A 17,472-nucleotide genomic window follows, 5' to 3' on the forward strand; every position below is an offset into this window, starting at 1 on the left:
ATAAGAAGTCCTACGTTTCAGAGTTATCAGGAACAAATGAAATAATATATTTAAAATATAGTTGACCCTTGGACAACACGAATTTGAGCTGTGTGGGCCCACTTACAGTATTTTTTTCACGTAAATACAGTACTGTAAATGTATTTTCCTTAGGATTTTCTTAGTAACATTTTCTTTTCTCTAGCTTACTTTACTGTAAGAATACTGTGCAGAGTACATATGACATACAAAATGTGTGTTAGTTGACTCTTTATGCATCGGGAAGGCTTCCAGTCAATGGTAAGCTATTAGTAGTTAAGTTTTGGGGGAGTCAAAATTTATTCTTGGGTTTTTAACTGCGGGGAGGATTGGTACCCCTAACCCCAGTGTTGTTCTAAGCTCAAATGTATTTGGTACTATGCTTTATGCATAATAAACACTCAACAATACATAGGAGTTCTTACTTGTTTTCTTCCTTTTCTCTTTTTAAAATTATTGTTATTAATAAAAAACTAAGAGAAAGTGTTATGAACCACATAAACAATAGGTATATTTGTCAATTCCTAAACTACCTTATACTAATTGGAAATGCATGTGTTTTTCTACTCTAATATTTTGTGATTGCATCTGGAGGCTATTTCTATAGACCAAATTAACCTGCAATGACTGACAGAGGTTCAGCTCAGCCTCCTGCCTAGATGTCAGTCTACCTGTCCCCACACCAAGTGGCAGTGTGAGTTGAGAGTAAAACTCAGCACTTCTTAGTTATTCCTGACTTACAACTTTAATTCCATTGCCTTATTCTTCCCTGTGGCCTTATTATTCTCTTCTCTGTTGCTGACATCCTCTTGTCTTTTGAATATAGCCAACACACTAACCTCTTGCATCTAATGAGAAAGTTCTCTTGGTACCAAACTGTAAAACCCTCCTCAAGTACAGCCTCCATTTCTCCATTGAACCTAGTATGATTTGTCACAATAACATAATCAATAAATACGTGTGGTTTTGTGTGTCAACGATCCTCTTCAATCTTGTTAATCCAACTACACCGAATTGGTTCGGTGGGAAAGAATGATGTGGTGCTGTCAGCACACATGAAACAGGGAGGAAGGCATTACCTGTTTAACAATTCAGTCAGCAAAATCATCCATCAGATAACCTGTTCATCATTATCTGTGGAAAACACTGTTTATAGAAACAGTGGCTGAGTTTCCTTTCCTGGTTTTGATTCCTATATCTCTAAAGACTCAGTTATATTACATTTTTAACATGTTCTGCACCTCATTTTTATTTTTTAGTTTTAGTTTCTTCCATTGGCACAAATTCTAATTCCCAGCCTTCCAGACATGATAGACTTCTACCCTGAACTTCTTTTTTTGTTTGTTTGTTTGTTTATTTATTTTGATAGAGGGAGAGAAAGCACAAGTCAGGGAGGGGGGAGAGAGAGAATACGAAGCAGGCTCTGCACTGTCAGCATAGAGCCCAATGTGGGCCTCAAACTCGCTAACCATGAGATCATGACCTGAGTCCTGCAGAATATAATAGTTAACAGAACAGGCAAGTTCCTTATCCTTATCAAACTTTGAATGTAAGTTACTTCTATATAAGTTGGTTTGTAAACCAACAAAAAGCAAAAACCCAATGTTTATGTCTTTCCCTAATAACTATTCAATTAGTGCATAAAACTATAATCGGAAAGATGTAAAGGGAAGAGTCAACTGGCTTTTTAAGCTGATTCTCAACAATGGTAGCAGTCTTTGGAGATGTCACTGGGGTCAAGGGTTACATCCTCAGCTCTGTAGGTACAGAACCCTAATTTGACCAGAAATCTAACAGTTCCTCCATCATGAGCACAGCTTGGGAGACGTGAATAGATTTTATATATTTGGGATGCAAGTTCTAACAAGTGTTAGCTTTTAATGATTGGAGGAAGTCATTACCACACTTCGCAGTGGAGAACTGCCAATTTGGTATAGTTCACAGTTGTGTACGTGCCTAATTCTGTGATACACAGCAGTGTGAATAAGCAGCAGTAATTCATACTAAAAGTGTGACGGGTGGATTGAATTCCCTCTAAAGCATCATTTCTTTGACTATAGCTATTAGCACACAGATTCATTGCCTATTAGAAACAAAGAATAAAGAGACTCATTCCTGGTTCCATAAATCCTAATATTCCATATTCAAGGTCATGAGATTTGTTCTCGGGTCACTGGTGTACTATGGAAGGCATCTTAAGCAGATCCAAGTATTGTCAGTATAACCACATAATGTAGCGCCAGGATTAATACCATTTGAGGAAAACATTGATAATCTGACAATTTCTTGGGGTGCCTGGATTCAAAGCTGATAAAGTTGAATTATCTTGAAGACATTTCATTAAACTATAGGATAATTTGAGAAATTATTCTTGACACATTGTAGAATATGCCTCTCTTGTAACAGAAACACTGTTTTCTACTGGATATAATACATACCAATAGCCACTGACTCATGAGTCTTCATAATTATTTTGGAAGCTGGATATTATCATACTTTCTTTTAATGAGAGTCCAGGGGTGCCTGGGTGGCTCAGTCAGTTAAGCTTCCGACTTCAGCTCAGGTCCTGATCTCATGGTTTGTGGGTTGGAGTCCCGCATCAGGCTCTATGCTTACAACTCAGAGCCTGGGGAGTGCTTCGGATTCTGTGTCTCCCTCTCTCTCTCTCCCCCTCCTCAACTCACAGGCTGTCTCTCTCTGTCTCTAAGAAATAAATAAATGTTAAAAAAATTTTTAAGTGAGAGTCTATCAGATCTGATGCATCATCAATTTAATTACAGCTTTTTCATGGGAAATAGAGTTTTAAAAGTACCACAGAAAATATGGTCATTGATAATAAGTGATATTCTAATTTCAAAAACGTTAAGAAGTAAATGGATGTAGATGTTAAAATAAAGGCTATATTATACTATGCTGATTAAAAAAAAACTGTTAGAGGTAAGATAATATTTATCTTACAAAATGGGGCAGTTGAGTCATTTCTCCTTAGTCTTCTCAGTAGTACCTGGTACTACCATGAGGATCCTGGTGTGTCCCCGAGCTAGGTCAGACCCCACAGCTGCTCCAGGCTTGAGGAAGTTTGAGAAAGATAATTTAGACTCAGCTGAGGTAATATTTATTTGACTTTACTTATCAACCAACTAAGCAGTTGTGGTAGGCTGAAATTTGCCCCCCAAAAGATTTCCATGTCCTAAACCCTGGAATCTCTTAATGTTATCTCATGTGATAAGAAAAAAGATCTCTTACAAACTCTTTTAAAACTCTTTTAAAACTCTGTTTTCCATGAAAAAGCTGTAATTAAATTGATGATGCATCAGATCTTAATAGATGCTCACTTAAAATTTTTTTAACATTTATTTCTTATGTGAATAAATTCTGGCTCTTGAGATGGAGAGGGTAAACTGGATTATGGTGGTGGGCCTAAATACACTCTTATGCATCTTTTTTTTTTTTTTAACGTTTATTTATTTTTAAGAGACAGAGACAGAGCACAAGTGGGGGAGGGGCAGAGGGAAAGGGAGACAGAATCCAAGGCAGGTTCCAGGCTCTGTGCTGTGAGCACAGGGCCCCATGTGGGGCTCAAATTCACAAACCATGAGATCATGACCTGAGCCAAAGTCAGAAGCTTAACCCACTGAGCCACCCAGGTGCCAAATCCCATGTATCTTTATAAGAGGGAGGCAGAGGGAATGTGACTACGCACACAGAAGAGAAGGTGGTATGATGAGGGAGAAGAGAGAAATTTGAAGAATCTGGCCTTGATTATTGGAATGGTGTGATCGCAAGCCAAGGAATGCTGGTGGACACCAGAAACTGGAAGAAACAATGAATGGATTCTCCCCTAGAGCCTCTGGCGGAAATGTGGCCTTGCCAAGACCTTTAGTTTGGATCCTAGCCCCCAGAACTCTGAAAGAATAAATTTCTGTTGTGTGAAGTCACCAAGGTTGTGGCAATTTATTACAACAGCCACAGAAAACTAATAAAGAAGTAATGCAAAGTATAAACATAATGTTAAGAATCTATGAAGGTATAGATATAGCTTCATGTTGCTTTCCATTTTATTCACGAAAGTGCACCTGAGGATGGATGGCCTTTCTTTGCAACCCAAATGGTACGAATAAGGCCACAAGGGCAAATGATATCCAAAGTTCATGTTCTTCTTTCTGTTGTGTTGCTAATTTTTAGATAACCTGTAGTTAATATGATTAAAATGAATAGCAAAATAGGAGTTTTTCTTTTCTTTTTTTTTTTTAACATTTATTTATTATTGAGAGATAGAGAGAGAGCATGAGCATAGGAGGGGCAGAGAGAGGGGAGACACAGAATCTGAAGGAGGTTTCAGGCTCTGAGCTATCAGCACAGAGCCCGACGCAGGGCTAGAACTCACAGACAGCGAGATCATGACCTGAGCCGAAGTCAGACACTTAACCGACTGAGCCACCCAGGCGCCCCGGAGTTTTTATTTTCATTAGCGAAATAAAACTACTTCAAAACATACTATGACCTTGGGCCTGCATTTTTGTATGTTAGCAGGGAGTTTGTTTTAATATGTGTGAAAAAGTGTGAGGCAAGCCAAGATGTCCTACAAAATTATACTGAGCTCTCTGGCATGGAGCTCCCGTGAGCAAGCTAGAACTACTTAAGCCTGTTGAATGGACGTATAAGAAAAGACAGTTTTAGAAGTTCTCTGATATGTATGAAGTGTGTCCCCTACACCACCCTGCTTTTGTTACTCTGAGCGTCGTACATTAATTAATATTACTCCCCCCTTTTTTTTAATCAAAGACAATCATGTTAGTTTATACCTCTGAAGCAACATTGCCTAATTCTTATTTGAGATAGTCTGGTCTCATCAAAGGATGAGAGTTTTCTTAGATTTTAGAAGTGAGGATATACTCTTAGTTCCCTTAATTGGAAATGAGTGTCTTCCTAGTCTCAGCATTATGTTCATGGTGAAGTACTACATTTCCCTGAACTCTTTCTGTTGGGTGGGGGGAGAGGGGGGAGAAAAGCAATTGGATCATGAACTACCAGTATCTCTGCCCTTCCCTAATATGTCCACGTGCAGCCTTACAATAAACTCCATTTCTCCAAATAATGAGAATAAGTTTCCATTCTCTGAAACCAAATGAGCATTTAGCAAAAAACACTTGCAAACATAAATGCAGATGGGTACTATTTAAAATGAATATTCATTTAGAAATGAAAACAAAATATGAAATGATATCTACTTAACCAAAATTTCACAATTTCATAAAAACTTAAATGATTTACTCCATGCCTTTCAATGTCTTTACAAAAAATCAAGGAAAACTACTCTAGGGGCACCTAGAGTCAGTTGAGTTTCTGACTGTTGATTTTTGTGCAGGGCATGATCTTCCAGTTTGTGGGATTGAGCCCCAGGTCAGGCTCTACACTGATAGCATGGAGAGCCTGTTTGGGATTCTCTCTCTCCCTCTCTCTGACCCTCCCCTGCTCACACTCTCTCAAAATAAATAAACTTATTAAAAAACTATGAATAAACAGTAAATATATATATATGTATATATATGTATATATGTATATATAATGGTGGCCATTGGGACTTAATTTATACATATGTTTTAAAATCCATGCAGGACTCTTTTAAAAAAAAATGTTTGTTTTTGAGAGAGAGTGCACGCATGTGAGAGTGGGGAGAGAGAGGGAGACAGAAGATCCGAAATGCGCTTTGCACTGACAGCAGAGAGCCTGATGCAGGGCTCAAACCCACAAACCGTGAGATCATCACCTGAACTGAAGTTGGATGCTCAACCAACTGAGCCACCCAGGCACCCCTATACATATGTGTTTTAGAGAATTCAATAAAAGTGTTTTGACATTGCAGATCATTTGTGTTATATAGTTGATGGCAAAAAAAAAAATGATGTCAACCACCTGTATAAGATAATTTTTCAAAACATGAAATATGTCAAGGCATTTTTACTTCAGTAAGTGATTAAATGGAAAAAAACTTAAATGGAAGTATTTTCCTCACTGGGAGTTTTCTATATCTCAGAGTTGAATGATTAAACTCAAAGCGATACTAATTAGTGTTCTCAAACTAGCTGTTGTTTTGATGTTAGAAACACTGTTTGTCTGGAGCTGGATTTTACCAGAATCTGGAATTTGATATTTTAGAATCCTTGATGTGATTTTTGCAATATACGTAGGCAGAAGAGGATCAACACTTTTAGATCTTTATTGAAACACCAAGTTAGCTTTGTTGTTTCAGAATAAAATTGGGAAATGTGGTACATTTGAAAAAAGGACGTGGATCTCAATGACTGATCAAATCAAGACATTCTCGATGAAAATATGTATATGATTGTTAAATGAGAAAGGCAGCCTATCACATGGTGGTCATAAGGACATGGTCTTTGGAGTTGGACTTGCTGATCCTGTCTCAGTCACAAGCTATGTGACCTTTGTTAAGTTACTTTATTTCTCTGTTCCTTTCTTTTCTCATTTTGAAAATAAGGATAAGGATAGTGAAGATATTCATGTCTGAGGATTAGTTGAGACGACCTATGAAAACATATTAGAACTGTGCCTGACACATAGCTCTTACTGAATGTTACGAACTACTGGCTGATAATTTATCCATTTGATGAATCTTTATTTAGTTTCTACTCTGCCTCAGCTGCTTAAAGGCAGACACTTTTACCATATGCAACAATGAAATAATAGATACTGGAATATAGGTACAATGCAGATTTTTTTTTTTAAAAAAAACAGGAAACCTAAAGACTTTTATATAGATCTTCTACCAAATGGAATAGGACAGTGACTCAAATTATAAACATCATGTGTCAGAGGACGACAGAGAACAGATCTGCTTAGGATTATAGAGGAAAGAAAACTTTACTCTCACAAGTGTGAGTGCGCAGAAAAGGGACATGATATAGCTAATGAATGGAAAAGATATAAACTATACTGTTTTCACTATTCTTTGGTGTCTATGATGATTCTCCTGAACTAGAGGAAAGGGCATTTCTCCTTGCCCTAAGTGAATTGTCTTCTCCCTTTTATATGCTGCCTGAGAGGAACTACCTTCACTAAAATTTTCATGTGGTATTTCATGCAATGGAGATAGATGCTTATACCATTTCTATAGAGTTAATTTATATACTGTATGTGAGCATATGGTGTAAACTGTGAAGCACCACACAAATGTTATTTTTATTCTTTGCCTAAAATCTATTTATAAAGATATCTGTCTTCCAAAACAAGCCTTCTTGAAAACACGGGTTATGTCATGCTCAGTTTTATTTTCTTAAAACTCTTACAATGCCAGATGAATATTTGATGAGTAAGCGAATAAGCATGTGCTTCAAGGACAGTGTGAAAATCTCATAGCCAGCTCCACCTCCTTTATTCCATGACCTGTGTGTCATCTGATAACATCAGACTAAATGAAACATGACTGATTGCTTTGAATAGGAAAGGAAGGAAAAAACTGGCAAGAGAAGTACATGAGTGTTAATAGGGAGAATTCATTCTATATTTTGCCAAGGTAATGAGGAAATTTGAGAGATGAGTTTCCAAGTTAACTTCCATTAACTAAATAGCCCATCATCATTTTCTTTTACTTTAAGTATTTCTTTTAATTCCAGTTAACATACAGTGTTATATTAGGTGTACAATATAGTAATTTAACACTTCCGTACATCACCCTGTGCTCATCACAAGTGCACTCCTTAATCCCCATCTCGTATTTAATTTATCTTCCCTCTAGCCCCCTCCCTTATGTTTGTTTCCCTTTGCTTATTTTTTCCTTAAATTCCTCATGAGTGAAATCATATATTTGTCTTTCTCTGTCTTTATTTTGCTTAGCATTATATTCTAGTTCCATCCATGTCATTGCAAATGACAAGATTTCATTCTTTTTTATGGCTGAATAATATTTCAGTGTGTGTGTGTGTGTGTGTGTGTATTCATACCACATCTTCTTTATCCATTTGTCAATCAGCAAACACTTGGATCACTTCCATATCTTGGCTGTTGTAGATAATGCTTCTGTAAACATAGGTGTTTATGTATCCCTTTGAACTATGTATCCCTTTAAATTTTTGTATTCTTTGGGTAAATACCCAGTAGTATGATTGCTGGATCTTAAAGTAGTTCTATTTTTAACTTTCTGAGGAACCTCCATACTGTTTTCCACAGTGGCTGTACCAGTTTGCATTCCTGCCAACAGTACATGAGGGGTTTTTTTCCTACACATCTTCACCAACACCTGTTGTTTCTTTTGTTGCTGATTTTAGCCATTCTGACAGGTACAAGGTGATATCTCATTGTAGGTTTGATTTGCATTTCCCTGATGAAGAGTGATATTGAGTATCTTTTCATGTGTCTGTTGGCCATCTGGGTGGCTTCTTTGGAGAAATGTCCCTTCATGTCTTCTGTTTATGTTTTAACAGGGTTATTTGTTTTTTGGTGTTTAGTTTTATAGGTTCTTTATATATTTTGGATACTAAAGAGATACTAACCCTTTATTGTATATGTCATTTGCAAATGTCTCCTCCAATTCTGTAAGTTATCTTTTAGTTTTGTTGATTATTTCCTTTGCTGTGCAAAAGATTTTATTTTGATGTAGTCTCGGTAATTTATTTTTGCTTTTGTTTCCCTTGACTCAGGAGACATATCTAGAAATTGTTATGGCTGATGTCAGACAACTTACTGCCTGTGTTCTCTTCTATGGTTTTTATGGTTTCAGGTCTCACATTTAGGTGTTTAAACCATTTTGATTTATTGTTGTGTATGGTATAAGAAAGTGGCCCAGTTTCAGCATTTTGCATGTTGCTGTCCAGTTTTCCCAGTACCATTTGTTGAAGAGACCGTGTTTTTCCCATTGGATTTGTTTTTTCCTGCTTCGTTGAAGATTAATTGACCACATAATTGTGGGTTTATTTCTTGGTTTTCTATTCTGTTCTATTGATCTGTTTGTCTATTTTTGTGCCAGTACCATACTGTTTTGATCACTACAGCTTTGTAATATAACTTGAAGTCCAGAATTGTGATACCTCCAGCTTTGCTTTTCCTTTTCAACATTGCTTCAGCTAATTGGGGTCTTTCGTGGTTCTGTACGAATCTTAGGATTGTTTTTCTAGTTCTCTGAAAAATGCTGGTGGTATTTTGATAGGGATTCCTAAGGATCTTATTATTTTTGGTGTAATTGTAGTTTTCTTAATTTCTCTTTCTGCTGTTTCATTGTTAGTGTATAGAAATGCAACAGATTTATGTACATTGCTTCTGTATCCTGTGACTTTACTGAATTTGTGTACCAATTCTAGAATTTTTTTTGGTGGAGTCTTGCAGGTTTTCTATATAGAGTATCATGTTATCTTTAAATAGTGAAAGTTTTACTTCTTTTTTTACTGATTTGGATGCCTTTTATTTCTTTTTGTCATCTGATTGCTGTGGCTAAGACTTCCAGGACTGTGTTGAATAAAGTGAGGGTGGAATCCTTGTCTTATACCTGATGGTAGTGAAAAATATCTCAGGTTTTCACCATTAAGGGTGATTTTAGCTGTGGGTTTTTTATGAGGCCTTTATTATGTTGAAGTATGTTCCCTCTAAATGTATTTTGTTGAGGGTTTTTATCATGAATGGATGTTGTACTTTGTCCAGTGCTTTTTCTGCATCTATTGAAATGATCATGTGGTTCTTATCCTTTATCCTACTGATGTGATGTATCCCTTTGACTGATTTGTGAATATTGAACCATCCTTGCTATCCAGGAATAAATCCCACTTGATTGTGGTGAATGATTTAAGGTATTGTTGAATTTGGTTTGCTTATATGTTGTGGAGAATTTTTGCATCTATATTCATTAGGGATATTGGCCTGTAGTCTGTTCTTTTAGTGACATCTTTATCTGGTTTTGGTATCAGGGTAATTCTGGACTCATAGAATGAATTTAGGACTTTTCCTTCCTTTTCTATTTTTTGGAATAGTTCAAGAAGGATGAGTATTAACTCTTCTTTAAATGTTTGATAGAATTTGTCTGTGATGTTGTCTGGTTCTGGACTTTTGTTTGTTAGGGCCCAGGATTATTTAACTCTCTCTGCTGTCTCCTCAAGTCACAGCTAACCCATTTGGATACTCAGTGGGCAATTAGGATTACACAAAGGAGGGTCTGCCCATGTGAGCCACGTAGGATCATTTTCAGAATACTCATTATATTTGTCTACATAGAAAATGATTTCCATCACAATTTTTGCAATATAAATTTGAAGAAATAACGCCCTTATTATTAATAATAATGCCCTTATTATTATTAATGGCAGATTTGAAAAGATGAAAGCTAATCAGTTTATGTGTTTACTTGATTTGTAAACACTCTTCATATATTATTTCACTCTATTTTTTTTTTCCCTCAAGCCCCTAAACACCTTTTAGCAATACATCTCTAAATGAAGATATACCCCAGGGGAAATGACTTCATGAAATTAATTCTGAGATTACCCAGATTAATCATGAAACTTTTTTGACTTAAAAAAAAATGTTGTAGTCTTTGAATAAGAAAGAAACAAACCTGACTTCAAACTTGTAGAGAATTTCAGGCTGATATGATAACCTACCTGCAAAGAAGGAACCATAAGTTCTCTTCAAAGATCCCATCTAAAGTTATAAAATGGCCAGCCTGGGTGGCTCAGTCAGTTAAGTGTCTGACTCTAGATTTCAGCTCAGGTCATGGTCTCATGGTTGAGTTCGAGCCCCACGTAAGGCTTCACATTCTCAGTGGGGGATTCTCTCTCTGCTTGGGATTTTCTTTCTCCCTTTCTTTTCCTCCCCAACACGTGCTCTCTCACTCTCTCAAAGAAATAAAATGAAGTTCTAAAATGTTAAAGAAATGCAATACTATTTAAGATCAAAGATAATCCTCCATAAGAAATAGGGACAGAAGAAGTTACAGTTGGAGGCTGTTCACTTTGGATTAACTGAGAAACAAACTAAACTTAACCCAAAGTGTACTAACCAGGGAAATTGTTACAGACTCTGAAGATTCCCCTTTCTAGCTCTGCAGGACTAGTTCATAGTTGACCAATGTTCCCACTAACAACTAACTGCAAAGCTGAAGGAGAACAAAACAATCTAATATTCCATCAATTTGAAAACTTTAGAGTACAACTAAGGCAACCAACACTTAAAAAGCTAAGATTCCCAAGAAAATTGGAACTCACTGAGATGAGCTTGACATTCTTTACTACCTTTCCTTCAAAGTATCTGATGCTTCATAAGCTGCGCGATTAGAGATGCTTACAAGTCAAGCAGAAAATGGTTAAGAAGTGGGGAAACTTAAGAGAGGTTTTAACAATCTTATGGGCCCCTTTGAGCAAAAAATTTTAAAATGGACAAGGAAACTCCAAAATGAGGTGTAAATACTAAAGAAAGAAATGCAGAGAAGTGACCATAATCTCCTGAGCTGCTTTTCCGCTAAAGGTGTTTGGTGATTCCTAAGTGATCCAAACCCAGAGACAGAAATGCTGAATAGGAAATGGCTGCTGAGAGCCTGAGAAAGTCACCTGTGGTAGGAAGGAAAGGTAATTTGGTAAAAGTAATTTGGTAAAGCAATGTTTTTACTAGATACCATAGGGGCAAAGCCAGAAAGAATTGTATACAAACAGTCGGTAAATTCTTTTCTCACAGAGGTTTGAGTTAGCGATCTTGAAACTACTTTCCACAGGTACTGTTGTTGAACAAACAAGTATATATATTTTAGGTAAATAGAGCCAGGCTTCTCATTGTCAGAGAAATAAGTTATAAATGAGCAACGGGGGGTGGTGCTAGAGTGTTAGAATGAACCCTACGATTTTAGACTGCAGTGGGAGATAGGAGTATGAATAGAGATGGAGATATAGACGTTGTTAAAGGATAAGCTGAGGCACAAAAGAATTTTCAGGAGGTCATTTGAGCATACATCTATTCCAATATGATAGCGCCAAACTGAAAGTGGTTAGGGGTACTCCCAGAACAGGAGCTAGGGGAGAGGTTGTTATAGAAAGAGGTTTTTATAGAAGGAAATTATTTGATTGGTTATAGTTTAAGAGCTTGCCTTATATTTGAAAGCCTAACTGAGTGCATTGACTCTTACTTAGGGTTTGGTTTGCTTACATAGGCTACCAAGGCATTAGGGCTATCTCAATTTAATGGCTTCCTTTTTTAGTTGCAATAACAACATATATATGTTATATGCACAGATATGTATATATGTGTATACACACACACACACACACACACGATTTCAAAAACCCAAATTTATTATGTTATCACTCTGTAGGTCGGAAGAGCAATATATGTATCCTTGAGCAAAAATCAAGGTGTCAGCAAGCATTCCATTTTGGAGGCTCAAGAAGAGACTACATTTCCTTGTCTTTTCCAGTTTCTAGAGGCCACTCTCTGGTCCTTACCACATAGTCCTGTACATTTCAAAAACAGCAATTGGGGCAGTATCAAATTTTCTCATGCTCCCATATTTCTATGACAATAGCTGGGAAAGATCTTACGCTTTTGAGGACTCATGTGTTTATATTGGACCCACTTGTATTAATCCAGGATAACCTCCCCCTTTCTAGGTCTTGAACCTTAATCACATTTGCAGTATCCCTTTTACCCTGAAAGGTAGCACAGTCACCAGTGCTGAGGATTATCTTATAGAGATCTGCAAATCTGTCATGATAATAGGCTTTATGTATTTGGGGGCTATGTTGTGATCTGCATATACTTGCATATAAGATCCATATTTTAAAAATTTCCTTGTGACATATAACTTTCCTTATCCAAATTACTGATTTTATTGCTAGTTATGCTGTTGCCATAATACCCATTTGTCTCTTGTTAAAGTTAGCCATAGCAGCAAAAGACCAATGATGAATACAAAGAGGAGGAAAATCCTATACAAATGATGGAAAAAATGTATGGCATAAAATGGGAATCAAGTCTTAGAAAGCAGGCTCTCCCAAGTAGATTTGAGGAAAAAAGAATTAAGCCAAAATAATAATAAAATCTATGAGAGAAGAAAAATACTGTGATTAAAATAAACATACAAACAACAACTTTGAGCCTTAACACTGAAAGAGTTCTCCATATTCTCATTAAATTTGATGAAAGCATTATTCTTGAAATTTAAAGACAAAAAACTCACCCAGAATTCAGTTAAAAAAACATAAGCAGTAAAAGACCAAGACCAAAATAGGTAGTCATGTAGCAGAAGTCAGTTTGACTAGATTTTCCTGCCCTGTGCTAAATTTCAGAAAATGCAATGCTGAGAGGAAATTTACAATGTCATAATTTTATCCTCAGTCAATTTTCATTCATGTGTGAAGAGAATAGTCTCAGATATATGCAAAATAGCTGTTTTAGAAATCTTGCCTCAGTCAAGAGTAACTCCTTTTCTTTTCCACATCCTTCGTAATCACTTGATTAGAGAATATATTCTAAATGTGTACTAAAAAAGAGATTACCAAAAAAGGAAGATTCCCACCAGAGAGCTGGATGTGGGGCTTGAACTCATGAACCGTGAGATCATGACCTGAGCTGAAAACGGACACTTAACCAACTGAGCCACCCAGGAGCCCCTGACAGTGATAATTTCCAATTACATTTTTTTCCTATTTGAGTAGGGCGTACTGAGGTTCTTTATTCTGTATTCTTTGGTAGGTATGTCACAAAAGAACAAGATGTATAATTTTTCGGGACCTAGGAAGAAAAATATGAATTTTGCAAACGATTACTTTGTATTCCGCCATCTGTCTTTCGGATGCTTTTGCAGCATTTATGCATTTTCTCCCGGAAGAATTTATTCAAGGGCCATGTGGTGTCCTGGCTCTAGAGTCAACAGTGCAAGCTTATCAGTTCCATCCCTTCTCAGCTGAAGGAAAATAACATCCTGGTTATTAGCTTGCACACAGAATTTTTCAAGTTTTCCGAAAACAACCATTTATGTAAACTTCTATTTAAATAAATACAAAATGTCAGGAGCACCTGGGGGGCTCAGTCATTTAAGCGTCTGACTCTTGGTTTCAACTCCGGCCATGATTTTATGGTTCATGATTTCAAGCTCTCATGCAGAGCCTGCTTGGGATTCTCTCTCGCCTTCTCTCTGCCCCTCTCCTGCTTGTGTTCTCTCTCTCTTTCAAAATAAGTAAATAAAAATAAATAAATACATACATACATACAAGATATTATTCAGCGAAGAGATGAGTACATTAATATTAAAAACTGAGCAGGGAATTATTTATATAAAAATCAAACCAGTAAAATAATTATATTCTTAACACATGAGGATTTCTTTATTTTTATTTTTATTTTTATATATTTTGAGGGGGGGGAGGGAGGGAGAGAGAGAGAGAGAGATCGGTGGAGGGGCAGAGAGAATCCCAAGCAGGCTCTGTGCTGTCAGCACACGAACTATGAGGTCATGGCCTGAGCCAACATCAAGAGTCAATTGCTTAACCAACTAAGCCACCCAGGCATCCCAATATATGCAGATTTCTTATGCATTGATTTGGCTGAGCAGTAGTATCTTAAAAGATGTCTAAAAGACAGATGTAGATTATCAAGCAAATAATAATGGCTAATAAACACAGCAAGTGTTCAGTCTCACTGACAAAAAATACTTAAAAATGGCTGCAATATCATTTTTGTCTAGCAACATAGAAAATATTTTTAAAACATAAGAACACTTGCTGCCGAGAAGGGAACGTGTTAAAGGACACAGTGCAGATGGGCAAACTGCGTGGGCAGAAGGAAGAGACAGCAACACGCCGAGTTCACAATAATTTACTTGCTGGCAAATAAGGGGCTTCTTGGGAGATAACTCAAGCTTATTTGCTCTGTCTCACACAGGAGCTAGCCAGGCCAAGAAGAAGTCTTTGTGCAGAGTATTCAGGACCCTTCTCTGAGTGAGAAAGCTCAGTGAGCTCAGCTGGGGCCTGTGATTAGCATAGCGGCTAACACTCTACAGATCATGTGCATACAAGGCTGGAAGAGGAACTGGAATAATCTCTGGGGCAAAACTTTGCCAACAACTGGGGGCCAAGCAGGCCTCTTAGGGATTCCCTCATCCACGCTTTCATTCAGCCAGGGAAAGTTCTTCTACATTCCTCAGCCTGTTTGCCGTGCACCGTGGGCAATATGAGGGATCTAAAATATCAGTGGTGACACAGGGTAGGGTGACAGTGGTGGCCAGTGGAGACCAGGGTGACCAGTGGAAAGAAGTGACATCCATTTGGAGTCGTGGTGTTTGCAGCGTACCAGCACCCGGTGGAAGAACCAGGTTATCTGGGGCACAACGTGGGGCATTTAGTTTACCTGCTATCATTTGCTGCATCCTTTCAGGGACTTTCAGAAGTACTTGGGACTTGAATCTTATGAAATCAGGATTTCCTCTGTGCCCACAGACACTGAAGCTTAAATGAAAAATGTTTCATATTTGTAAAAAAAAAAAGTATGAGAAGAGATACAAATATCCCCAAATGAAAATGTTAATCGTGCTAGCTTTTGGGTTATTGCTACAATTATAGGCGACTTTATTCTGCAGCTCTTGAAGTGTTAAAATAAGAAATTTAAAAAATTTAAAGGAAAGTATACATAAAATGTGATTAAACAATCAAACTGTGAGGTCTGTTCAGAAGTGGGGCATTTCAAGTGGGAGACATTGAGTGATTTATAGAATCACTGGTGAGTCTGCATAATTAATACTGTAGTTATTTGCAGGTTCTGGGTTCACATGACAGAACCCACACTCCCTGTCTATGGAACCATGGACAACATATTTAACATTCTGGGCCTCCATTCCCTCATGGGTAAAACGGGCGTAGCAACAGTGATTACCTCATAGGCATCAGTTTTCTTCTCTGTCCTCTTCTTTAACCTGATTATCTAGTGTGTTAAATGAGTATTGAATGAGTTACTATAAAAACAATTAGAGGAGTATCTGGCACATAATTAGCTATTAAAACAAGTTAAAGCATGTCATTGAGTGAATGATTGAAATTAAGAACTAGTTCACCCCAATTATGCGGGTTTTTGTAGCATCCTATGTATTTTTATTTGTTTTGGTTTACTCTTGGTTCCACAGAGACAGTGACCTATGGTAGAAAGAGGGGACCAGATTCCTAGACCTGACTTACCACATACTATCTGTGTGGCCTTGAGAAATTCTTCATCTGCTAAATGGAGGCTAATTTTGATTGTTCATAAAATTTAGCCCTAATGGTTTTAAAAGGTCACTGATAATTATCATTAATCCTGTCTTTCTTATTTGGAACTAAAAAGAGATAATAATGAGATACAAGTAAAAGCAGTTTGAAAAATGTGATTTTAAGATTGGAGTGTACTTAGCCTCATTTTCGGTGTTCAGTAGAAGGTGCATTAAATCCATGCAAGGTTCTTAGGACTCTGCATTTGGTTCACCCCGTCTCTAAAGGAGAAAGCACCTACTTGGCTGAAAGAGAGCTTGTAGATGATTTTTGAGGTTCATTTGGGTTCCAGTTAATCATATCTTTTTCCTGTGGCCCTCCTTTCATCTAAAGGCTTCATTTGGAATCACATGATATAATTTTCTTGTATTCATCTTACACATGTATTTATATAATAAAAAAAGCTTTCTAAGAGATTTGTGCCATTGAAAAATCTAAAGTTAATGAAGACAAAGTTAATGAAGTTGCTGTCTGTTTACTCTCTAGGTTTGGCAGAAACTTATTTTATATCACCAAACTCTCAATTCTCTATAGAACACAACTTGTCATTCCCCTTCATTTCCATACCACCAATTAAACGCATCTGATAGTAGAGAAGACAGTGGCCATACAGTCGGTCCCTAACACTGTTTCCAGCTACATAGTTCTGAGCACGGCATCATTTTTCAGTCTTAGTTTACGTCTTGACAGAATGAACATCTATGAATCAACATGACTAAGTCCACTATGTTGAATAATATTGAGGAGGAATTTGGGGGAGGAGGCTGCACTCTTGACCCAAGCTGAACAAGACAGAACAGAGAAGGCACCTGGAATTCTCTCTCTGCGTGTTCTTTGCCTGCCTGCTGAGCCCACCTCTCCAGGCCAGGGCAACCTAGCTTATAGGTGAAGAAACAAGAACCCACAGAGGCTGGGTATAGTTTACACAGGCAGAGGAGTGGGTGGTTCCTCAAAAATCGTTGGCAATCCTGTTTAGCAGCCTAGGGATTCAGACCTGAGATCACTGCCGTGTTCTTTGCTTCTCCCTTTGCTAACTCATCTGTGTCAGGTGTGTGCGATGCTGGTCTGCTCAATTATTTCCAGAAATGAAGTTGTACAAACGTGGATGTTGGTGGCTACACCTGCATAAGGGTTTTAAATATGGGTGTGAACTGCATTGGCACTTCAAAAGATACCCTAGGTTTTCCGTGAGACACCACAGTATCCTTGTTTAAAAGCCCTTAACAAT

This window comes from Acinonyx jubatus, chromosome B1, assembly GCF_027475565.1.
Source record: "Acinonyx jubatus isolate Ajub_Pintada_27869175 chromosome B1, VMU_Ajub_asm_v1.0, whole genome shotgun sequence".
NCBI classification, from domain to species: Eukaryota; Metazoa; Chordata; class Mammalia; order Carnivora; family Felidae; genus Acinonyx; species Acinonyx jubatus.